General features: G+C 40.9%; 1 long non-coding RNA gene across 1 annotated transcript; it reads left to right on the top strand.

The window, feature by feature from the left end:
* Positions 1 to 916: 916 nt before the first annotated feature.
* Positions 917 to 10,270, top strand: LOC119870897. The gene is made up of 3 exons (XR_005356460.1): positions 917 to 1,093; positions 9,882 to 9,990; positions 10,229 to 10,270. It is a non-coding gene; the product is annotated as an uncharacterized LOC119870897 (long non-coding RNA).
* Positions 10,271 to 26,882: the final 16,612 nt, after the last annotated feature.

The following is a 26,882-nucleotide window of genomic DNA, read 5'->3' as shown; positions in this document are numbered from 1 at the left end:
CAAAATAGATTGTTTATTGCTTAAAATTCCTTTGTTTTATGCCTTGAGCTATACCAAGGCAAAAAACGTTACCAGTCAATCAGACATACCAAATCTTTGCTATAAAAAGGAGTGAAAAATATTCAGAATGTTCCAGACATAAAACTATTCCAATTTTTAATCCTGTTTTACAGAAATTGGAGACTTGGCTCTAAATTTAGCTGCATCTGACCTGCTTCACCTAGACTCACTTACCATTAACAACGAGAAAGAATTTTAAAACTCCCCAATTCCTGTCAGTTCCCGTTATTAATAAAAAAGCACTTCCTTAATCCTGCACCCAAGAGCAGTTTTGTTATAGTTTCAACGTTCGTGGGGAGAATTCTCAAAATGTTATCATTTTTAAAGAAAATTTGATTTTAAAAGAAATGGAAATTAAGCAGTTTGATAATACTGTATTTATGAACCACTCATTTTTTAAAAGAAAATTCAAAGGGACAGTATGCTCATCTCATGAATTTGTCCTAAAAATTGCAACTGTTTCTTTAAAGTCTTGTGGAGTAGCAGGTGGCCAGGAAGTCATCATTATTAAATTTAAAAGCTTCTGACCCTGAGTCACCAGGCCTTTCACTTTCCCTTTGGAGTAAGAAAGAGTTAATTTATATTCTTTCTTTTTTTTTTTTTTTTTTTTTTTTCACGAAGGAAAGACTTGAGGCTCTGAATTGCTGAGCTCAATGCCAGGGCTGCACAAAATAATGAGAACCGTATTATAGATCATTTCATCAGCATCTCAAAGGACTTCATACCTGTTAAAATACCACTGTACCCTTCCTCTGTAGGCAAGTATATAGTTTGGTGTAAGGGCAAGAAATTAAATTTCTCTGCAAATGCCTTTTGCTATTTGTTTAATTCTATCTTCATCTCTTTGCAGTCCTCCCAGTTCCACGAATTAAGAGGCTGGACACTCAAGCACTTAGCCACTCTGGCCATGTCACTCCAAGTAGAGAGAGCTTCCTGAACACCAGCTAAAATAAGGCACGGCAGGGCCACCATGAGCAACTAAGAGGACCATTGGCCATGAGTCTCTTTTGAGCAAGAATTGGGCCCTCAGGCAGTATGTATTTCACTCATATCACTTTGATATGCAAATCTGCATTCGTTAAAGGGAGGGAATGAGCACAGAGAATGGGGCAAATTAAATATGAACCAACGGTCCAGGGTAACCTGATGCAGGGTACTTTTGGTAATGGGACTATATTGGCAAGAACTGGTTCTCAAGGAGAGATCTGTGTTGGGGAAATATTATTGGAAATAAGTCCAATTCCTACAGTGATCCTAAAAAAGCATAACAGATATTTGGAGATATAAATTATAATACTTTTTTACATCTTTCTACTTTATAATCATAACTATATTTGAAACCATAAACATAGTTGATCAGTCTGTACATAGGCATCTCAAGGCCAACTTTCATTCTAAACCTGATAATTGTATGCGATTACATGCAGTAAGAATCTTAGTCCTAAATATATTTCCTTATCTCTGAGTCCACTCAAATATTCATTTTAACTTCTACTATTATATTCTTATTTGCTTTGAATGATCTTAGAATGAGGGAAGCTGGCATACACCTAAAGAAAGAGAACACGGCTGAATAAATAAGCTGAGTCAGATACCACAAAAGGAGTAGGAGCCACAAAGAGCAATGAGACACTGTCCCTATTCTTGAAGAACTTATGGACTAATGAAAGAAAAACAACAACAGAGAACCATCATTTCATACAATATGGCAAGTGGAAAGATATGCCTTGGATGACATGAGGGCTCAGCATCGGAGTATTTAGTCCATCCTAGAAGTTCAAGGTAGACCTCTTGGAAGAGATAATGTCTAAGCTAAGTCTTAACATCTCAAGTACGGGAGAAACACTTCCACTGCAGGGTAAGGACCTCCAAAACACCATTCCTCCATAAAGACAATGAGATAACAAAAACTATTTGCAAAAGCAACTTTTTCAGAATGCTGGAAATTAACTAAAGGTGTATAATGATATGAGGAGTGTTTTTAGTAAGTAAAAACAGATGAAGGTAAGAAAAGTGAGATTTACTGTACTTTAACTTACATTTTTCCCATACCCCTCTTCCAGCTCGGCAGTAGCCTTGAAACAGATTTGAAACACTGCAAAAATCCCCAACCCCAGAGAGTTGTCACTATTTAACCTCTCTGTTGCTCCAGTCACAGGATTTGTCCTCAGGTGACCTGACTCAGCTCTGACTTTCTGGGAAAATCCTTAACCCCAGGGCATTTGTCAAAAGTAATCAGCAGCAATTGTTTAATATCATAGCTGCCTGACCTGGGATATAAATCGGGACTTAAAAGGCTTACCAAAAAACTTAGAAGAAAATCCTAGGGAATGAAATATCTATGGGTGGTTTTGAAAATCTCTGGCATATTCATGGGGATCCAGAAGGCCATATCCTTGCCAGGAAAGATCTGAGAAGACCCTAGGCTTTCATCCTTGGCTAACCTTGAGGCTCTCTGGAAATAGTAAGAGAAAGATAAAGTGGAGCAGCAAATTGCCAAAGTGTTGAAGGCACGCCATGACAAACTATACAGCGTTCCCCTGGCAAAGAATGACAACTTATATAGCTCAAGGCATTTAAGGAAATTTCTTTCCAATCATTAATTGACCACTACACTAACTGAGCAGAGGCACAAAACACAGGATACAGATATTACAAAATTAGCTCAGAAAGTCATTAAACAAACAACAAACGGCAAAATAACAAACTCTAGGTAGCAGGGGAGGATCTGATTTCCAAAGTTGCTCTTAAGAAGATAATTCAAAAAATATAGAAGACAAAAGTCACAAGGAAATTAAAGGTGAACACTAGAGAGTATCTATTTAACACAACAGAAGATAGCAATGGAGAAACAGAGAAACAAAATGCAAATCATATAGAAAAGAAATAGCAAAATGACAGATGTAAATCCTATCTTATCAGGAACTACATTAAATATAAGTAGAATAAATATTCCATTCAAAAAGCATTGTGGCAGAATGGATACAAAGACATGATCCAACTATTGACAGTCTACAAGAGGCACACTTTAGATTCAAAGTACACAAATAGGGATCCCTGGGTGGTGCAGCGGTTTAGCACCTGCCTTTGGCCCAGGGCGCGATCCTGGAGACCTGGGATCGAATCCCACGTGAGGCTCCCGGTGCATGGAGCCTGCTTCTCCCTCTGCCTACATCTCTGCCTCTCTCTCTCTCTCTGTGTGTGACTATCATAAATTAAAAAAAAAAAAAAAAAAAGTACACAAATAGGTTGAAAGTAAAAGAGCAGCATGCAAATAATAACCAAATGACAATATTAGTATCAGACAAAATAGACTTTAAGATAAAAATTGTTCGGGTGCCTGGGCGATTCAGCCGGTTAAGCATCTGACTTCAAGTCAGATCATGATCTGGGGGTCCTGGGATCGAGCCCCACATTAGGCTCTATGCTCACTGGGGAGTCTGCTTGTCCCTCTCCCTCTGCTCATCCTCCCACATGTGTGCGTGCTCTCTCTCCATCTCTGTTAAATAAATAAAATGTTTTAAAAATTTATTTCTAGAGACAAAGAATAGGTTATAATGATAAAAAGATCAATCCTTCAGGAAGCTAAAATAATTACAAACTTTTTGTATGCTCTTCATCCAGTCATGCAGCAGCAAAAAAAAAAAAAAAAAAAGATATAGAAAAGATATACACATACACCCTAAATGTATGCTAAGGGTGGAATAAAATAAAAATATTCACCTGAAGAAAAAATCTGATTAAGAAGTGTTATTGGTGGATAGTAGGACTGGCTTGCTGTATGAGCTTGACTCTATAAACTCTGAAATTCTAAGAGCATAATCATGCCTTTGGCTAGAGATTTAGTTTGCTCACCCTGGAGGGGGAGGAGGAAACATATGCAAACACACAAACATGCACGCACACAACAGATGCACACACAGACATGACTAGCTCCGAGTCCAAATTCTGACCTTTAAAAGAAAAGCCTAGAAGGAGGTCCATAGAAAGCAACATCAGAAAACAATGTGCACTGGGGGTTATTCTGTATGTTAGTAAATTGAACACCAATAAAAAATAAAAAAGAAAACAATGTCATTTCACAGATGCTTCTATGTATGTCTCAAGAAATCCTTACTTATTCAGAAATTCTAGTTAATTCAATGTTCAAATATAATTTAACATGATTTTACAATGAACACTGATTTCTTTGTAATTTTGAGTTTCGATAAAATTTGATTCTGCGAAGAAAGAAAATCCAATGGAGTGAAATATTGTCAAGAAAATTATGGATAGGTCTTGTTTTTGCTGTCAATTTTAATTATCTTAATTAATCTGGGCTCTCCTGGCCTTGTCTTCTGGTTCTGCCATTAATCAGTGATTTAACCTTACACGAGTCATTCTTTCTTTTGTCCTTACTAATGATGAAGTTGAACTAGAAAGCCTTCAAAGTTTCCTTTCAGCTCCAATAATATTTGTGTTTCTGAAGTATGGATTAAAATTTAGTTATAATCTACTTACATATTAAATTTCCCTTGCCCCACCATACTAGCTACAGAAACAAAATCACTAATAAACTAAACATTAAAGATTTTAGTTAAGTTCGGGGAGGGAGGTAAATGGAAAATTAATACCTTAGTTGATTAAGTGTGGGTTTCACAATTGCCTATTTTTCTATTATTGCTAACAAGTCCAAAGTATAGTGCCCGGTTATAGCCAAATTGCCTTTAAGACCACTTTTGGATCTTTAAAAGTTTTAACAAGTACTTAACTCTTCCATTTTAAATTGCTTGCTTCAGAAATTTTTATAGAATAACTAATAGGAATGGGTTTTCAAAGGAAAGTAGATTTGTTTCTCTAAATCTGCATATATTTCTTAGCCCTGTGGAGCCCAGGGGGCGTATGGCCATGTTGTACAAGGGCCTCCTAGATTATATAACCCTGTTTCTGAGCACACCAACCCACCATGAATACTCTGTAATAGATGTGTGACAAGTGTTATTATTATCACCATTAAGTTATTCAGTTGGAGGTTATATTTTCATTGCTATGCAAATATGCTTAAACAATGACCTATTTGCAAATATGTATGTCTATAGCTACCAGAGTAGATAATACCAATATTACATTTCCTCTGACTTCAGCCAAGCATAAATGGAACAAATGGGTTTATTACTCCGCTCTGTTCAGCTCAAATCCGAGATTTAAATTTGAATAGTCCTAAATAGCTCTCTACACTCAGGTAGCACTCCCTTGACCATCTGCCAATATGCACGTTTCCTAATATAGAACACTGTTCCCGCAGGCAAATTCATTTCCGCAATTTTCTAGAAGCTACAGAAAAGCTCAGCATCGGCACAGGCTCAGACCTTAGAAATGGTAAACACCTCAAACAATGAAAATCATCCATTTCCTTGAAAAATTAAAATACAATTTGGCATGCATACTTTCTCTGGGCATAACCTTCCCTTCATAACATTCTTGGTGGTTGACTAGTTATTTATTTGAATCATTTAGGAGCTATTTGAAGACAGATGAGCTTAAATCACATCTTTAAACAAAGCAAAATAGATTTAGACTTCCACAAACATCTGTTAATTTTTCATACACACTGAATCCATTAAGATAATTCACCTTATGGAATCACTCACAACAAGGAGCTCCTTCCAAAACACGCAAGAAAGGAATATTCAGTTATGCAAATGATTTCCATTTAAACTGTGTTCAGTGAACAACAGGAAGTGTAGTGATTCAAACTGTATGTTAATCACCTTCACATCTACTGAGCTCTAGGGAAGCCAAGGCCCACAAGGTCAAAATTTCAGCAAGATTCTAGAATTGCAGCATCCTGAGGGTGGAAGCCTTGTCGGATCGTCCATTTGAGAGTGAACCAAATGGTTCTCTGGGCTACTAGGAGTTTCCACTACTTGAATTTCACTTCATGGGTGACTATTTCCTCTGCTGATATATTAAGATGATTTGAGGTAGTGAAAGGATGCCTGGTGAGCTTCCTCAAACTGCTCAACTTGGACCAAATGAAGAAGTGGTTATAAAACACCTTGCAACTGTGGCTAAAGCTGCCTTTGGTCTTTGGTAACCGAGAGGGAGATGCTGCTGCAACGTGGCAAATCCCAGGAAACTCTGAGTAAAAAGAAATCATCCCTAACTTCTCGTGAGGCTTGAGAGTCCGTTGAGCATAGCCAAGGAGAAGATTCTGCAACTGAAAACTTGGGCCAGGGGTCCCACCGAATTTGGGACATCTACAAAGGCTCTGATGTGCCTAGAGGAGCAAATGCTGGCACAGAGCCATCCTTCAGATATCTCAAAGACTGGTTTTAATGAGTTTGCCAAAAAAAAAAAAAAAGGCATTTCTACCATTCCTTCACTCTCCCATGGGCTTTTTATTTAGAGGAAGTTTTTTTGTTGTTCTTATTTTGTTTTTGTTTTTGTTTTTGTTTTTTTTTGGTTTGTTTTGTTTTTTATTTATGAGAGAGGCAGAGATGGAGGGAGAAGCAGGTTCCCTAGGGAACAAGGAGCCTGATGTGGAACTGGACCCCAGGACCCCAGCCCATCACAACCTGGGCTGAAGGCAGCTGCTTCACTGAGCCACTGAGCCACCCTAAGGGCAGTTTTTAAGTATTGAGAACTAACTTCTGGGCTAGAAACTGTACTAAACAGCAGGTAATTTCACTTAACATTCAGGATGATACTGGAAGATAGGAAATATTATATTCATTCAACATTTGAGGAATTTTGAGGTCAGAGATTTTAAATTATTTATACCAAAAGCAAGGACAGAACTAGGATTTGAAATTGAGCCCTGGACTGAATGACTTCCAAAGGCCATGTAGACAACAATATGCTACTCTATGCTCTGCATTGCATTAGTTAGGATCACCCTGACTTCTAAGGCCATAGGGTTTTTCCACCCCTAGGCATAATTTGAAGGGTGAGTTTAGAGTTCAAAACTCACTTGCCTGAATTTTTTCTCAAAAGATTCTAATTCCATGGGTCCGGGAGCCAGGCAGGTATAGTTTTTAGAAGTCCCATCCCCCACCTCCAGTTGATTTTGATGCACACTTTCCAACAAGAATCACTGATCATATGACTTAGTGATTCTATGACACAGAGAATCCATATATGCATTCTCAGACATTTTGGGTGTTATATGAGAAATTTTTAAAAATTATTCTCAAAGTTAATTCTGGATCTGGATAACCAAGCCCTGCCAGCACACTTTATTCCCCTCTGTTTGTTTCAGCTTTGCATTTGTAGTCCCTCATTTATTCATTCAACAAATATGTATAAGTTCCTAATATGTATTATTCAGTGAACACTCATAAATAAGATGATAAGCAAAAAAAAAAAAAAAAAAGATGATAAGCACTTTTCCTCATTTATAAAATGGTGTTAAAAATAGTGACAACCAGGACGCCTGGGTGGCTCAGTGGTTTTGTACCTGCCTTCAGCCCAGGTTGTGATCCTGGAGACCCTGGATCAAGACCCACGTCAGGCTCCCTGCATGGAACCTGCCTCTCTCTCTCTCTCTGCTTCTCTCTCTGTCTGTGTCTCTGCCTCTCTGTCTCTCTGTATCTCTCATGAATGGATAAATAAAATCTTAAAAAAAAAAAAAGGAAAAAAATAGTGACAACCTCACTGGGTTGCTGTAAAATCCAATGCAATAATACATATAAAGTGCTTAGAGAATACTCAGTGAATGTTATATATGATGTTGTCACTGCTCTTTTTCATTTTTTCAAGTAAAGAAAAATTTTAATTTCATATAGTTCTACGTGCTATGGACAAAACCAAAGCAGGGTAACATGATAAGTAGCAGCAGGTGTTGAGAGTAAGATGGTAAGAGGACGGTACTGGTTGTTGGTCTGAGAGATATTCTTCACTTTAGTGATATTTAATAAGTGGCCTGAAGGAAGTGATGGAGCCAGCCACATGGCCATGTAGGGAGGAACATTCTAGGTCAAGGAAGGGGCCAGTGCAAACATTCATTCTTATCCAGAAATTAACTAAGGTATTCATATCCATAGCTACAGGTGGTCATGTAAGAGACAGAATGTAACTATCAATGGAATATTTTTCAAAAGGCTAAGGATCTTATGGGATGAATTATGCCCCACTCCCTATTCATATGTTGAAGTCCTAACCCCCCCAGGACCTCAGAATGGGACTGTGTCTCAAGACAGGGTTTTGACAGAGGTAATTAAGTTCAAATGAGGTCATTAGGATGGACCTTTATGCAATATGCCTGGAGATTTGGACACAGACATGTAAGAAGGAAGACGGCATGAAGACACAGGGGGGAGATGGCCATCTATCAGTCAAAGACAGTGGCCTAGAACAGACCTTCCCCCATGGATCTCAGAAGAAACCAACCCTGCCAACACTTTGATCTCAGACACTCAGCCTTCAGAACTGTAAGACAATTAAATTCTGTTGGGTAAGCCACCCAGTCTGTGGTACTTTGTTGTGGTGGCCCTAGCAAATTGATACAGACCACATTCTCAAGAATAAAAAGGGATTTTTCCCTTTAGATGGGTTTATTTATTATTCGAATTTAAAAGTTCATTCTGAAAAGGTTTAGAAATATTCAAAGGGATAGCAAAGCTTAATTCAGGTTAGGTCTCCCAGGACTTTTGTCAAGGGGGTTGGTCAAATAGGAAGAAGTCCAAAAGCAAACGAGTTCTCTAGGAGGTGTCTGGACTAGTTGAACCTTGGGTGACATCTTCCAAAGCATCCTGACCAACACAGGATTGTTAACTTTTCTTACAAATGGATTTAATAGCAGGAATTAAGATTCTAGGGAAAGAATACAGAATGGTCATCTGATAAACTACCAAGCACTTTAATTCTCATTACCATCATGAGGTTCCCAAGTCTTCTGGTTGGGGGCAACATGCTCAAAGTCAGACTACATCTGAGTCTTACCTGCAGATTGTGTACTCAGTGGGAATTACCCAAGAATCATGTCTAAAAGTAAAAGGTAACAGGGTTGTAATGAAGAAGAGCTTGGTGACTAGACTTTTCTTTTACCCTTAGAAGTTCCTGGCCAGCCAGAGACAGTTGGTGCTGAGAAAACTGAGCCACGTTGTATTCATCAGGATTAGAGAGACAAAGGTAGTAAGAGGAACAGTTGTAAGAGATGAAATCATTGAGGGGTAGGGATCAGCAAAGGGAAGTGAGGACTGAAGCCAGATCTAAATCCTCCCTCTCAGAAGGTCTGCATGGGTATCCCCTTAAAGGATGACAAAGCACACCCTATTTCATAGAATATGAGTGCTTAAAGGGGGGGAACTACCCCTGAAAATAGACACACTGGAAGGCATAGACTTGACTGCAGTTGAATGAAGTGATGCTCAAGCAACTAGGAAGAAAAAACGCATTTCCACCAAGAATAAGATGCACCAGCAGGCAAGGTTGTCATGACATTTCAAAGTCCTTGTTGCACCAGATTCTCAGCTGTAAATTGAAATGGAGCCATAATCAGGGGACATTCAGACTCAGGCATGTTATAGTTAAATAAATTTTTGAACCAATGGTTTTATTAAGTTTCTCTCCACAAAAGCCAGCACTTCTCTTCAATTCCTACCTTATTAGAAAGGTTAAATGTACAGCTTCCTTTACCTGTTTATAATGATAATACAATGATTTAAGCCAAAATACTGGAAGCATATCACTTACTAAAATATAATCAAGCCTCTTAAAGTGAATTGGTCACATGTAAGGAAAAAATGTAATTCCAGAACCACATACATGCTACGAAGACAATATAATTGGTTAAATTAGGGATAGAAAATAACTCAGGGGTTATCTACTTGCTTCTCCAGGACAAGGACCTTTAAGCAGAGACTAGAATGATGAGAAGAAAGCAGGCATGATGAGATCCAAAAGGAAATCATTCCAATCAGAAGGAAGTGGAAGTGCATAGGCCCTAAGGTAGGAATGAACCTGACATAACTGAGTGATGATAATAAGCATTAATAAGCAATAAGACTGAAATGCAGTGTATGAAGGGGCAAACAGGGGAGATGAGATTGGAGAGTGAGTCAGGTTATTGACCAAGTAAGACCCTGTGGGATAAAGGAAGGAATCTGGGTCTTACTCTAGTTGCAATCAGAGAATCTTAAAGATTTTTAGCAGAAGGATGATATGATCTGATTTATCTTTCCCACAGACCCCAATGGCTGCTTTGAGGAGGACTGCAAAGGACACAACAAGACTATGTAGAAGGTAATTTCAAGCCAAATGATGAAGGTGGCTCAATTACAATTTGGTTAGTGGTGTTGGTGAGGTAAATTGTTGATGGGTTGACTAAAGGGTGTGAAGGAAAAGATGAATTGTAGAAGAGTCAAAGAGGGATCCTAGGTGTAGGGCCTGAGGACAGTGATACCATTGATAGAGATGGGAAACCATGGGGAATAACAAATCTGATAGGAGGGACTACCAATAGTTAGTTCTGCTTTGTTCAAGTTAAATTTGAGATACCAAGTCGACTTCCACATAGAGATAGTGAGTAGTAGTTTAATATATGAATCTTGGGCTCAGGTCAGAGTATTGAAATAAACCTACCTTTTTGGGTATCACTATCATAAATATGGCACATTTTAGAGACATAATATAGATGAGATCATGTAGGGTCTGATTGAGGATGCTGAGAGAAGCTCTGAGTTACTTCTGCATTTGGAGATCTGGTGAAGGGATGAAGCCAGCAAGGAAGGCGGAGAAGAAATGACCAATATAATAGGAATAAAACCAATGAAGAGGGCATAGTTAACCACTGCAACTGCTGCTCGGAATTCAAATTAAGTAAGAACAAAGAACTGACCTTTGGTTTGGAATTAATGGGAGTGGAAGGAGGTGGAGACTTTGAATGGAGAAGATGACTCATGAAGTTGTTCTTTGAATAGAGAACAACAAGATGGGCTTGAGGAGACTCTGAGGCCAAGAGAAAGATTATTTTCTAGTAGGATGATATTTATGAATATATGATAAGCCAAATGAGAATAATCCAATGGAGAGAAGTTGATTGATTATATTAATTATGCTGGGCTAAGTTATTCTGCAATAAGAACTAGAAAACAAAATCTCCTTTGAATAGAATACAATTGAATTGCTCATTTTCAACCATAGTTTACTGGTGGAAGACGTACTGGGGTGAGGGTGCATTTCTCCGTTCGGGTTTTCTGTGGTCATTCAAAGGGTCTCCTGCCATCTCAACGTAAACCCTCTAAATTCTTTTAAGGGAGAGAGAGGTGCATGCAGGGGATTTGAGGGTAAGGTCTAGAAGTGGCATAGGTTACTTTTCACCCACATCCTACCGGCCAGAACTCAGTCATACGGCTCCACTAACATAATGAGAGAATGAGAATAATGAGAATACGATCTTCCTATGTAATCAGCAGCGAAGTGAATTGGCTTTGATAAACACCTCTCATTGTCACTGCAAGTGTCCTACTTTGTGGTTTCCAAATATTCATTTCATTCTTTCTCACAGACACAGAACATGCTCACCCCTTCCTCAAGGAGGCAACCCAGAGATCCAATCTTCCTGAAACTAGCTCCAAGACCAGGATTTCTCGGTGACCTCTCCATTTCTGATGTGGCTTTCATTGCACAATAGTCTATGAGCTAAAAAGACAAGTTACCTTCCTCCACTTTCGCCTACAGTGTGCAGTGGTGGGACAGAGAAGGATCACCAGGTAGAGACTTCCAGTTAGAAAAAGGAAAATTGGGCAGCCCTGGTGGCTCAGCGGTTAAGCACCACCTTCAGCCCAGGGAGTGATCCTGGAGACTCAGGATCGAGTCCCACATCGGGCTCCCTGTGTGGAGCCTGTTTCTCCCTCTGCCTGTGTCTCTGCCTCTCTCTCTCTCTCTCTCTGTGTCTCTAATGAATAAATAAATAAAATCTTAAAAAAAAAAAAAGGAAAATTGGGAGATGGTTAGTAGGCCACTGGTTGGTAGCAACTCTGAAATACCATTGAACTGACTTTGTGAAGGTCTACTGTGAAAGAAGTGAATAGACCCCAGTTCTCTCTAAAGGAGAAATTCACTTCCCCTGTGTTCCTCATTATTCTGGATTTCACTTGAGGACATTCTTCCTGAATTTTTAAAATTTTTTAAAATTTATTTATTCATGAGAGACACAGAAAGAAAGGCAGAGACACAGGCAGAGGGAGAAGCAGGTTCCATGCAGGAAGCCCAACACAGGACTTGATCCCATGTCTCCAGGATCTCTCCCTGGACTGAAGGCAGTGCTAAACTGTTCAGTCACCCAGGTTGCCCATTCTTCCTGATTTTTAAGCCCATGTTGACCACATTTAATGTGGGTGTTGGAGAGTGTGCGCTTGTCAAGAACTGCACAGCTCACGTGGCCCACATCCTGCATGAGGGCTATTCTAAGGCTCCCTGAACACTTAGGTTTTCTTTTAGGCAGGTTCAAGAATCCTTTGGCAGCAAACTCCCCCAAATAATCATTATACTTCTGATTGCCTTATTTCTAGTAAGATCCATGAGCTGTTAATTATATTCAAGGTAATTGTGTAGGTTTGGATCACAGATTTCTCTATTTGTTTGCTTCCTCACTCCACCTTCTTTCCTTCCTCTCTCTCCACCTTGAGACTGTTAGGCTTGAGTAAACAGGCCATTTCTTTCTTTCATTTTTTTTTAAAGATTTTATTTATTTGAGACAGAGAGAGAGAGCAAACGTGGGCAAGGGGAGAGGCACAGAGTGAAGCAAATTCTGCACTGAGCAGGGAACTTAACTTGGGGCTTGATCCCAGAACCCTGGGATCTTAACCTGAGCCGAAGGCAGATGCTTAACCGACGGAGCCATCCAGGTGCCCCTAGATGGGCCATTTCTTTGACTCAAAGCTGATCTCTGCTTTAAAGCAGAGTCACTCCATTCAACTAAGAATTCTCACTGCATCTTCATCTCCCAAAGCCTTTTAAAATTGCATCTCTTCCTTTTCTACTTATGTAGGACCCTGGCTTTGTAGGCCTTATTCCCTTTCATTTTAGCATATAACTGTCCCATTCTTTCCTGAGCTCATCTCTTTTTTGCACCACATTTTATTGATTATAAGATGCTCATTCATTTCTCATTTTAATCACTTTGAGACCAGCTACATGTCATAATTGATGCAAAAAGTAATTATGGGAGAGTTTATCAAATTTATTTTTCCCTTTCTGAGTAGTATGTTAAAAAAGGTGTGTCTTACAATCTATAGAATAACATAGTCTATGAACTATAGAAATAACTCGCAAAGTGTAGTTAATAATAACCAACATAAACATCTTAACATTATTATTCAATCTCTTCCTTAAGAACGTATGCTCAGCATGTAGGTAGCTTTTCAAGTGACTACAGGTTTTACCTGAGTTTTGCCACCACATATGTGGGTCTCCCGCCATCTAGATTTCTATTCTTATTTTCTCAACTCCTGCCACTCAACTGCTAAGCAAACATCCTGGTACCACTCCCTAGGCAGGCACAGTACTTTTCCCTGCCACCTCTGAGAAAATGCTAAACATACACACGCTTGCAGTTTGTTTTGGCCTTTTGCTCCTCCTCCCTTCCCATGAGAACAGTATATCTCAAGTAAATCTGACCCTTCGGTCTAAGTCCCATGATACAACATACAGGGCAGAGCTGAGCAGATGAGAAATATCATGAAGTCCAAAAGATACTAGGTTTAGGTGATTTTATAGATGATTTCTATTAACAATTTGAGGGATAAAAAAATTCTAGTCTTATATAAAACGCATCACAGAATATTGAGAAAAGAAAGCTACAAACTCATTTTATGAGGTTAATGTAACATTGATATCAAAACTAGAGAAGACCATCACAAGAAAAAAATTTAAATATTAATATTTAATATATTAAATATAAAAAATTTAATTATCACTTAAAAATATACAGGCAAAATTTTAAACACATATAAGTATAATAAATTAAATGTCTGTTAAACATATAATAACTGAAATGGGTTAATCTCAGGAAAGCAAAGATAATTCTTTGCTTCAGAAAATCAGAAAATCTATTACTATGATCATCAGAATAACGTATTAAGGAAAAAAAATAATCATCTCAATCAATAAAGAATCACTGAATTCTACTCCTAAAACCAATATTACACTATATGTCAACTAACTAGAATTTAAGTAAAAACTTAGAAAAAAGGAAAAATCACCTGACAAAAACAATTTCATGAAGAAAACTTCTAAACAAACTAAGAAATAAGGAAAATATTTTTCTTAATAAAAGTTATACATGAAAGGAATTACACTAAATCTCTTTCCTTACAACCAAACATTAAAGGAGTTTCTTAGAGAGCCGCCTGGATGGCTTAGTGGTTGAGCATCCACCTTTGGCTCAGGTCGTGATCCCAGAGTCCTGGGATAGAGGCCTGCATCAGGATCCCTGCAGGGAACCTGCTTCTCCCTCTGCTTCTCTCAGTGTGTCTCTCATGGATGAATAAATAAAATCTTAAAAAAAAAAAAAAAAAAGAATGTCTTAGAACTAAAGTGCAAAACATGGATACAACTAAGATCATTTACATTCAGCAATGTACCAAGCCCTAGCCAAGATGAAGAAGTAAGATATAAGAATTGAGAAGTAATAGAAATTATATGTCCAGATTTGCAAACAATATAATTATAAAAAAATTCCTAAATAACATGCCAACAATTTATCAGAACTAAGGTAATTCAGCAAGGTTTCTCAGTGAACTTCAGCAAGAACAATGAGCAGCCTTTCTTACATGGCTAATAATCAAATAGAAAATGTAATAGAAAGATACATGAAATACTTTGAAATATATGAAATAGTATCAACAAAAAAATTAAGGTATGAGAAATAAATCTAACAAAAGATTTTCAAGACCTTGAAGAAAATTATAAACCATTACTAAAAGGGGAAAAATTCAAAGAAACAGCCCCAAATAAATGAAGAAATATACCGTGTGCATGTATTGGAAGAATCAATATCCTAAAAATGTCAATTTATCCCCAGATCATTTATTTTTTTTGTATTTTTTTTCTTAAAGAGAGCACCTGTTCTAATTGCATAAGCTTCAGGCTTCCATACAATGAAATTTCAATCATAATTTCGCAATGAGGCTTCAATCAAAATTTCGCAGGGCTTGTTGCTTTAAGCACTATGCTTTTGTGGAATATGGACAGTCCAGTGAACACTTCACATGGAAGATAAGAGATTGGAAGAAGGTAAGAGGGTTGCTGTATCTGATATCAGGAATCATTATTAAGTGACAGTAACTGACACAGTCTGCTATTGGCACAGGAAAAGATGGGGAGGCCACCCGAAGGGAATAAAAAGCACAGAAACAAACCCTTGCCTATATGATGACAGGATATTAGATTTCTATCACTGCTATCACAAATTACCACGAACTTGGTAGCTTACATGACGCAAACGTGTTTATGTTACATCTCCACAGTTTAGAAATCCCACATGGGTCTCATCAGACCCATAGAAATATGCCAGCAGGACTGTGCTTGTTTCTGGCATCTCTCATCAGCAATCCTGCCTTTTCCCACTTCTAGAAGCTGCCTACATTCCTTGACTTGTTCCCCCCATCTTCGTCTTCAAAGCCAGCCACATTGCTTCTCTCATCATTCTCTAGAGTCGTATCTCCTTCTGCCCTCCTCTTCCACGTTTGGGGATCCTGGTCATCACCCTGGGTCCACCTGGAGAATCCAGGATAATCTCCGTATTTTAAAGTCAGCTGATTAGCAACCTTAATTCCATCTGCAATACCAATTCCCTCTGGCCATGTTCCCTCACATGTTTACATGTTCCAATGATTTAGGGTGTGAACCTTTCTGAAGGACTGTTATTCTGTCTCCCACAGCATTAAAAAACAAACAAACAACAAAAACAAACAAACAAAAAAAAACAATGGGCACTAGATGCATCTAGATTTAGTGAAGCCTGAAGCTTATGCAATTAGAACAGGTGCTCTCTTTAAGAAAAAGAATGCAAAAATATTTTGAAAGATTTATAGAAATATACGACTATGTGACCGCAGTGATAAATCTCTTCCTGGGGGCTTAGAAGGGTCTGGTAAAAGTGAAGATACCTAAAACTTATGTTGCATTAGCTCTGTAGTAATTCCGCCCCTGAGCAAAAGATGACTACTTAATACAAGTAAGCTGGAATCATTTGTTAGCTATATGGGCAAAGAAAAAAAGAAATGCCCTACATCACCTCTACAAAAAGAAAAAAACAAAATCCCAGTCGAATAAAAAGTTAAATACAAAAACGAAACTTCAAAAACATTTAGATGAAAATATGGAAAAATTATTTTTTATAACCTTGGGAGAGGGAGGGATTTTTTAGGTACATATCCTAAAGGAAAAAAAGTGTGGGTTTTAGCCAGGTGAAAATTTAAATCTTGCATTAAAACTTGAAACTCTCTGGTTTCCCTTTGACTCCCACTCAGCTGTGTGTGTGTTCGGTCCTCGTCTCCCGCCGAGGTTGACCTCTCTGTGGCTGCGGGAGTGGAGGATTATGTGGATGCTGTCCTGCTAGAAGGAATAACTTTGGGGTTGGCTGTACAATGAAGGCAGATGGCCCCTTGCATAGGAGATGGACAGCCTGCATCCTCTCGGTGGAAGCAGCTCACATTCCAACCGTGTAATCACTGAGTGCTGGACACTGCGGGACAGCGTCCGCTCGACATAGCATGTCCTCCATGAAAGAATTGCCTTGACAGGTCTTGTGATAATCTTCCCAACCATGATATTTTTCCTTTGGGAAGAAAGGGGTCTGGACGTGCGTTGGGAAGCAGGGATGTTCCGAATTAGAGGGAAAATCAGCGTGAGAGGGAAGATGCTCATGGTCATCGATCTTTTCCACCAGGTTGCTCTACACTAAATTAAGAGTCTTCTGTAGTCACTTTATGTTCAAGTTGAAGCCTGCGTATAAACAGGCTCAAAAATTTATCTGTGTATAAACAGAAATGAATTTAAAATATAAAACACGGTCTCCAAAGATTCATACATTTGAAATCTCGTAAGGAATGCTGGAGCCAGATTTCAAGCCCGTGGAGTCACCTGCGTGCTTATGTCTATGCAGGTCCCGCGTCCCCGTCTTCAGCTCCTCTTCTGCTGCTATAACACCTTCTGTCACCTTTCCATCCATTGCCTGTGCCCTTCTGGATGCTGAGACCGCACAGAGGATGAGCGGTGAGGACTGGTCCCCGATGGTCCTTTGACTGCCATTGCTTCCCAGGGCCAAAGGCACCAGGGAGCTCGAAGGCTGTCGCAGGCACGCTCTTGAAAAGACACAGCATGTCAACGGCCTCCAGCATCTCCTGCCCCAGCCAACTCCTCCGGCAGCGGCACAAGAGCTACTGTCACTTGAATTTCTCTGACGGAAGCGGGGAATGGCCAACTAGGTCTTCTTGCATCCGTGTCCTTGCACAATCAGTGCCACGTCTCCACCCCTCCAGCGTTGGGTCTGCTAGCTGTTCAAGCTACAGCAGCCAGCTTCAGTTCTTGCTAGGTTGGCTTTGTCGACCCTTTAGTTCTCACAAACTAAACAGGAGTTAAGGAGGGAAGGACATGCATCTGGTATGTTCTGCTACTTTTTCTTTTCTCCAGGACTTTCTCTCTCTCTCTCTCTCTTTCTTGGTTCAGGAAACCAGCACTACAACCAGCAGGAAGTCGGTCAACACAGGGGCTCTTCCCGCCATGTCTTTCTCTTGCCAATTTCTAGGTTCTGGGGACAGTTCTCTCAATTCCCTTCGCTTTCCCTTTCTTATAGCATATAAATCCCATAGTGCCACTTCATTCATCCAACAAATATATCTTAGGCAACCTGCCAGGGCTTTCCAGTAGCTACTAGAGCTACAAAGGTGGATGGAACGTGGCTTCCTACCCAGTGGGAGCCTCTGATTCATGGACAGGACAGTGCAGAGATATTAACGGTGTACTGCCAGGCGGGCTGCGGGGGGAGCACAGGGGTGGAGGAGGTGACACCTCAGCTGGGTGTTACGTGAGTCGGAGACACCCAGCTAAGAAGGGACGAGGAACAGGAACAAACCAGGCTGAGGGCAGGCTATGCACTAAGGCAGGGCTTCTCAGGCTCAGAACTACCCACATTTGGGGCCAGATAATTCTTTCCTGCAGGGGAGGAGGGCTGTCCTGTGCACTGCACAATGTTTAACAGCATCGCTGGCTTCTATCCTTAGATGACAGCAGCATCCCCTTCCTCAGTTGTGGCAATCCTAAATATCTCCGGACAGCATCAAATGTTACCCCATGGGACAAAGCTGCCCCTCTCTGAGAACTACCGTGCAAAGCATGGAAGACCTGGACGCAGGTTGGCAGAGCTGGGGGTAAATCATGAGACAGAGAGCAGCTCGTGTCAGACGTGGGGAGGTATGCGTAAGCCAGATCCCCAAAGGCTTCTCAACTTCAGGAAATACTGTTTCCTCTGTTGGAACATGGAAAGAGTTAACGTTTCACCGGGGGAAAACGAGGCCGGCTAAGTCAGACCACATATGCAGAGAACGCAGCACAGAGCTTGCTGCACGTGAAGAGATTTGTTCCCTCTCTCCTGCTCGGCCCCACTGTCCGGCCTGTCCAGCATGGGAGTTCGGGGCTGCCCCGGAGGGCAGTGCGAGGGCAGAACGAGTGGTGGGCAGGGCCCCAGAGGCAGAAGCAATGAAGCCACGGGCAGAGCTGATGAATGAAGAGCTGGACCTGCTCCTATCAGGTGAACGGAAGCCTGAAATCTTCTAGACTTTGCCTTTACCCACTTCTGAGCTCATCTTTCCAGAACACCTGGCTCCCATGCGTTGGTCACACTTCTTTGCCTAATGTTCCTCTCAACCCGGCCAACAGCTACACTGCTCCTGACGTGGACATACTAGGTCACGCAAAAGAGAGTAGACATTATAATAAATAGAAAATCTAAGAAAAAAATAAATAGAAAATCTGGCCTTGAGGACCTCTATATAAGGATGGGGCGAGGGCACCCCTGCTCCTCCTGTAAGAAGAGCCTCCCTCCCCTAAGCCAACGGCTCAGGCCCCCCCAGCCCAGGCATCAGGGCTTCTCAGAGGCCCTGCGCTGGGGATCTCCCTGTGCCCACCTGGGCTTGGGCTTCACGTCTCCAAGTGGCTCACAGCCCCCGACGCCCCCTCACCGCAGCCAGTGGTGTGCTGCTGCAGCATGGCTGGTTCGTGGGTTGGCTTGTTCCCTAACCGACGCCTCGGGTAGCTCGCAGGCAGGTGTCCTGTCTTTCGCAGGCGCTGACGGAAGTACTGTGCCCAGACTCAAGCTCCAGGGCAGCATCTGGACCCAGCATCTGGGGAAGGCGGCCCAGAACCCGCCCTCTCCACCCACCAGTGCTTGCAGGTGCATCACCTCGTAGCCGGCACACAGCTTGTTTTCGGTTCTTTGTCTCAGATTTTTTGACCTCCGATATTAGTCTCCTCGGGCTGCTGTTAATATGCCATAAAAAAAAAAAGACAACCCTGGGGACTCTAATCAATAGAAATGGATTCTCTCACCACTCCAGAGGCCCAAGTCTGAAATCAGTATCACTGGCCCAAACCAAAGTGTTGGCAAGGCCAGGATCCATTCGGAGGCTCTAGAGGAGATTTTTCCAGATTCTGATGGCTGTGGGCATTTCTGAGCATTTTGTGGTTACGTGACCTCAGTCTCCGCCTCTGTGGCCACACTGCTTCCCCCTCTTCTGTGTGTTTATTATAAGGACACTTGTCATTAGACTTAGGACCTGGATAATCTAAGATTATCCTTTGATCTCAAGATCTTTAACTTACATCTGCAAAGACCCCTTTTCCAAAAAAAGGTCACATTTCTGTATTCTGGGGATTAGTTGCGGACATTTCTCTTTGGAGGCCACCTGTCAAACCACTATCCCATCCTTCAACCAAGATGCGTTGTTTAGAGACCCAGCTGGGTATGGTTACCTCCTCCAAGACTTTAGCCTGTTGGAATTCAGCTTTATATAGTTGGAATTAAACAGAGAATGTGGGTTCTTTTGAGCTCTGCATAGTTATATAACACGTGTTGTTTACAAGTACCTTTCTCTCCTCCAGCATGTTGCCGCGCAAAGACCTCTGTGCTCAGAGTTAAGTACATGAGGATAGAATCCCAGGTTTGCACCTTGAAAACAAGTTAGCTGTAGTTTCCTTATTTGTAATAGAGGGCCTTGGACAAGTTCATGGGTTTCGTTACCTCATTACCCATATCTGTTTTCATTTGCTCTTCACAAAAAGCCTTCAAGGTGGAAGCTATTGCAATACTGATTCTTAGAAATCAGGGAACTGTGGTTTCCTATGATTAAGCAATTTGCCCATGATCACAACACAGGTCAGTCTAAGGCCAGGTCTGACTCCAAGATCTCTACTTCCCACTAAACCATGCTACCAGTCTCTCTTCCACCGTGTCTGAGACAGGAAGTTCTCCATTTTATCCTAAATTATTCAAATATAGGATTTTAGTAGAGATCCAGATTCAAAATACTACACACACACACACACACACAGAAGATTTGTTCTCTATTCACAGAAGATTCTATGAATAATTAAAAATCAGTTTTCATCTGCTTTACGCTACGTGCTGTCAGGGCCCTGAACAGGGGGCCTATGTCAGTCAGCATTCTTCAGAGGCTGGGCTGCCATTTCATGACTGTTTTCAGTAAAACAAACTCATCGTCAAGTAAGCTAGGTTTGGTATAAAAGTTTCTGCAAAGCAAAAATCACTTCTCCCGGATTGTCAACCCAACCTCAACAGGGTAGTGATCCTGCCATGGCTATTTTCTTGCCAGTGTTGGCTTTTATCCTGATTCGGTGGTTTGCAGACAAATAGCCAACTCTAGTTGAAGGCCAAACCAGCAGTACGAGAAGAAAAAGGAGAGCAATAAAAACTATAGATTGAAAAGGAAGCTCCCCTCATCTGGTAAATAGGCATTTCCTCCAAGGAACGTATATTTTGAAATATTTGGTCCTCCTTATTACATTTGCAAAGTAATAATCCATCCTATATTTTCCTTAATTGCAGACCCAGGTAAACGCCAGTCAGATTTTGATTGGAAGTTCATTGGCATTTTCATTCTGAGTTAATGTAGAGCTCCAAGTCCTGGCACCAAGATCTAGTACTGTCCTAGATGCGAACATATCAAGTGAGGATGTTAAGGATGAGAAAGTCAGAATACTGGGGAGTGGGAAGGGGTTAGAGAGGGGAGGAAGGGGTAGGAAGAGAACATCTCCCGTTCCCTCTAGAGGCCAGAGTGGTGACCCCTCACATCTGGGGCTCACAGATAGAAAACCACCATATTAGGCAGAATGGATGTATCCTGGAGCCTACTGATGGCTCATGCCAACCGCAGGATTTATGAGCTCTCAGGAGGAAGCTTGGGACCACCCAAAGACAAAGCTACTCTGTCACTGAGAAATGACAGGTTACACCTTCAGTTTTATCAAGAAACTGACGAGACCAAGGTTATGGGACCAACCTACACAGAGATCATTTAGCTCTGACTTCACCCGTGGCCACTGGGTTCACCCTTAGTGTCCTAGACCTGGGCACGTGGGATCACCCAGCTTCCTGGGCACAATGACCATCATTGTACCTAAACACACATGGCGCACCCCTTCCCTCCTTCAAGCCTTTGCTTAATTAGCACTGTCCCAATAACGCGTGTGCCAATCACTCTATTTTAAATGACCCACCCTCCCCACCCCCCAGCAAGGCACACTTGATGTTTTTTATTCACTTTTCTCTTTTATCTGTAGTAACGGCCAGCTTCTAATAAGCCCTGTAGTTTATGCATATATTCTATTGTCTTTTCTATTTTCTGTCTTCCTTGGTAGAATGTAAGATCCATAAGATCCACCAGGACAGGGATCTTGGTCGGTTTCATTCATAATGGAATCTAAGCACTTAGAACAGTGTCTGGCATGTTGTGAGATCTCAGGAAAATATTTAATGAATAAATGAGTGCAAACATCAGCACAAAATGGCAACTATTGAAGATCTTGACAGAGAGAGATGGAAAACGGTAGAATGGTGTTTAGAGGATGATCTTTTTGTTTGTTTAGGGTAAAATATCTTTTATTTGTTTATTTACTATCCTAGAAATGACCACCAGTAACTCTGGGGAACCAGATAAATGGGATGCAGAACATCAGGAAATGCTCCCCTGGCGATACCAAGGCATATCCCACTTCTAGAGACTGCTTATTTAGAGCCCAAACCTTAGAGTTAGGTTCCAAGGCTCAGGCTCTGAGTCTACCACTTTCTTTACCTTGTGCATGATAAATCTCTAGGCCTCAGTAAACTATAAAATGAAGGTAGTAATAATACCAGGTTTAAGTAAGATAACTCATGGAAAAACCTAGAACTCTGCCTAATAATTTCCATTGTCATTATATATTTAAATTAAATCCTAAAATAATTTTAGTTTATCTTGACTTGATAAACTTTCAGCTGATAAGAACATAACCATGTAACTACCAATAAGTAAAACCAACCACAACCACCTACCTATGTTCATAGTGATTTCTTAGAATCTTCCTAAATTATAGTCAGTCGGTTTCTGAAAATCTGTCCCACCAAGGTCCCAGTCAATTTCTCATCAATTAACTCATTCTATCACTTTGGTTTTCCTAGCTTCTAATGCTGCCTCAGGAAATCGAACTCAGATTAACTCCATCAGTTCTTCCATCTTAGATCAAGTAAGTAGGCTAGGCAGCCAAAATACTGCATCCAGATCTGAGTTGTGAGCCGTTGGGCTTACCCCTGGCCTAACCAGGTGATTCTCCTTGACCAAAGGACTTAAACATTCTCAATCATAAAACTTGAACATAGAATCCATCATTTATTTTCTTTGATATTATACAAGATATTTTCTCATTCATTCAGTGTTCACTGAGCACCGGTCTATGTGCTTATGTACCGACATTAATGCCAGGATAAAATAATTTAATATACAAAACCAAAATATATTGTGTAAATTATCCCCAGGACTTGCAATATATTCAATGACATGTAATATATTTTCTAGCTTAGTCAATAGAAACTGGGTGACTGTACATCTTGCTACCTGCGAATCATAGTAATAAACTATCAAGGCAAAAGGCAGATATACCAATTCAGATCAATAGAGCTTAATGTTGCTGCAAACTTATTAAATGCCATGCCACCACTGCCTTTCTCATGAAGGATGAATTGCCTAAGGAATATTAATAAATTTCCAAAATGAAAAATCTTATATAAGGCCATACCTAACTGAGACATACATCATTCCTTTTACGATTCAGATTTTCAAATACATAAATGGGACAATAAATTTTGAGGGAAGCTATTCAACAGGCAGTGGCTTCAGTTCTTGCTGCTAGCATTCTCTGTCAGTGACAGTATCATCAACATGAGTCCAAAGAATTGAGCTCTGTTTTGATCTTCGGGAAAAATCCAATTCTAATACCACAAAAATGAATTACTCTTTCCTTTTACCATTACCGCTACCATTCGGTCATGGTAGATGCTTTATCTTTGGTTTGATGTGATTAAGTCACAATCCCTTGTTTTGCTATTACTCTCACACTTCTCAAATTGGATTTTTCTAAAGGACTTATTCTTTGTGAGATGTTAGCCGCAGCGACGTTGCTTGGTGCACAGAGAGCCTCACGAAAGTTGCTCCTTTCAGCACTCAGATGACATACGGTTGCGGGGACGAGATTGCAGAGGCAAATGACAGAGCCTGCTGGCTTGGAGGTAGAGGCATTTAATTATAGTTTTAGCTCAGAGTCTGAATTTCTTGGGGCACATCCAAGGCTTCTACCTCAGGGTGGGCATCTATAAAATAGGTAAAGCACGGCTCATCATCTATCTTCTCACAAGAAAATTATCACCCACATCAATTCCTGTTCAGGAACTCTGGCTCTGGCAAGGCCAGGGAGATGGGAACAACAATCTCTAAAACACACTTTGAGATCTGGTGGTGAAATTGGCCAAATTAAACCATCATGCATATTAAATATAGAGAAAAGGCAATGGAATTAAGACAAGAATAGCGACCTGCACCTGTTTATCGAGCACATCTCAGATGCCAGGCATCCTGCAGGTGGCTTTACGTGCCTCATTGGAAACCCTCACTGCCATCTTGTAAAGTCGGTATTCATAGTCCCATCTTTTCACACCAAAGATCCAACTGAGATTTATGGGCATCAAATAGTTTGGCCAAGCAACAGAGTCTGCAATTGAATTAAATCCAGCTTCACCTCGGATGCCTAGAAACAAGCTGTAGCTATGTAAACTGTCACGAGACTTAGAAGAATTTAGGGGGAACAGGTGGGCTTTCATACACTTTACAGGTATCTCAACATCTCCAGTGATGAGAAGTGCGTGTCCACCTGTCTGTGTGTAAAACACCGGCTCATACGCTCTTTTCTTCTCTTTTGTTTGTCATTTCCTAAATCACAGCAAATCTTTAGCCATCTTTGGGATTTTCCACAAAATGATGTGGCTTAGTCCACTGGCCTCGGCATGTCACTGCTGCTAATAGCTCATGTTGTACACACAACAGGGCTGTCTCTACCCTTCTGTGTCACTCTTCCAGAGTCTCTGGGAACCCTAACTCTCCCAAAGCAATGGGAATAGCCATATTTGAGGTCCTCATGTCCACATCTGATTTTTTTAACTTCTAATGAGAATTTACCATTGGAGGATGAACAGTCCATGCTAAACCACCTGTCTGTTCAACACACTGCACTCCTTGCTATCTCTAGGACTTTGTCCGTGCTGTTTTCTCTACCTTAAATGTCTTTCCCTTCTATGTCTGATGCAATTGTATCAGTTGCCTTCATTCTTCATGGCCCAGGTCGGGTATCACAGCTTCTAGAAAGCTTTCTCTAAACCTCTGGGCAAAATTAATCCCTTTTCTGAGTTTCTACTAATATTTTATACTTTACTATGAACATTTAGCATCTTTTCGAATAGAATCAGTTGTGCTCATCTCTCCTATTGTAGCTCATCCCCGTATCCCTGCATCTAACACAGGGCTTGGAACATAACAGCAGCTCAAACCCATTCACTGGGTTGCATTGACAAATGAGCTCGTATTTGCAAATTTTTAGAAATTGGAAAGATGGTGTGCGGAGGATCATCCTGGATACACTGAAAATGTACCACCTTGGGAAGTAAATACTGAATTATATTTAACTTCCAACTTCTATGTAAGGATTTTCTGGAGATAAAAGTCCTTCTGAAGAGATTGAAGAAAGAGGAACAGATGACTGAGCTGAGTGGGAGCACGGACACAGGGAAAGCAGCGAGGCAAAGATGGATGTCCCATGGAAGCATGTTCGCTTAGGATCATTGTTCTTATCAGTCACCTTGACTACACATTTTGAAATGCTGGGCAGCTCACAAAATGTTTCTTAAAAGAATCATCTGATGCAAGAAGTATGATCCCTCTTTGATAACAAAGAACTGAGTCTCAGAAAATTGCTCAAAGGTCACACTGAAGATCATATAATTGGTTGGAGGCTAGATGAAACTAGGAGCTAGGTGAGGTTTGGGGCGGGGGGAGGTATTTTGTTTTGCTTTGTTTTATGCCACTCTGTGCTCCTTGCCTGAGAGCATATACTGTGTCAATCAACGACTTTCAATTGGCCCTTGTCCTCAGCTCACTCTTCTCCTTCATTATCCCTTTTTATCACTTTTTTCCAATTCCCCTCACTTTTCTCCCTGAAATCCCTGCACAGACTCTTTTAGATTGTCATTGTGAAGAAAGAGCACTGTAAACAATGCCAGGTGCTCTGCATTGCCTTAAATCATTAAACCCCCAGTCTGCAGCAGGAAAGTGACTATTGGCAGCAAATTGGTCTTTTCAGATACACCTGTTCATGCAGAGAAGCGTCACTCCTGGGAGAACCATCCTAAAATATTGACTGTTCTACTTTCAGAGTTCTCCAAGGTACTGCCATTTAATGCACTTGGAAAAAAAATGTGCTGTTTGCTAATAGTATTTCATGTCTACTGCTCTCTAGCTGCCCAAATTTCAAGTCAACAAAAGTATATTGAGCATCTAATACAGGTCACGCCCTGTTCTGAACACTGCGGATTCTCCAGGTTAAATGAAACATGGTACCTGCCATCACTTTGATCTTAAGAACAGTGATTTATAATACAATAACCAGGTAAAATGCAATAGGGTAAGGTGATGCATCACGGACTGAGCAGAAAGGTGCCACTACCTGTTAATGGCTTCCTTCGGCCCTTGCAAAGCCACTAACCTATCCAGGCACCCCTCTGCCTCTGCCAAGGCAACATCCATTCCTTTCTATTGTCCACAAAAGTTCATACCTTCATCCCCCCTCACCAATCTCCTACTAATAACCTCCATCCTGATGCTAAGCCAAAACCTTGTCCGTCACCTCTTAGAGAAAGTTTAAGAAGCCCCTTAATCTTCCGAGCCCTCTTGCCCCATCTACTATGGGCACAGGCTAATGTGGACCCTCTCCCCTCTTTGTCTCTACTCCCACTGGGCCCTCATAACCTCTTGCTTCTCCAAGACCTCATCGCACCAAAGAGCCCCCACCTGTGCTAGCTAGCCAATATTGTCCACCGTCTCTGGGTCCTTGCTCTTAGCAGACAGATACACAAGTCTTTCTCATTCTCCCGATGTCCACATCAGAACCCTAATAGCCATCCTTGACTCTTCTCCCTTCCTCCGTGTCTAATCAGTCACCGTACATATAGATCCAAACTCCTGAAGACCCCTTACGTCTCCCGCCGGTCTGGGTTCATTGCCATTGCCTCAGTTCCAGCC

Source organism: Canis lupus, chromosome 3, assembly GCF_011100685.1.
Source record: "Canis lupus familiaris isolate Mischka breed German Shepherd chromosome 3, alternate assembly UU_Cfam_GSD_1.0, whole genome shotgun sequence".
In the NCBI taxonomy this organism is placed as follows: domain Eukaryota; kingdom Metazoa; phylum Chordata; class Mammalia; order Carnivora; family Canidae; genus Canis; species Canis lupus.
Note: the sequence above shows the minus strand (reverse complement) of the source record. Positions and strands in the feature narration are given on the sequence as shown.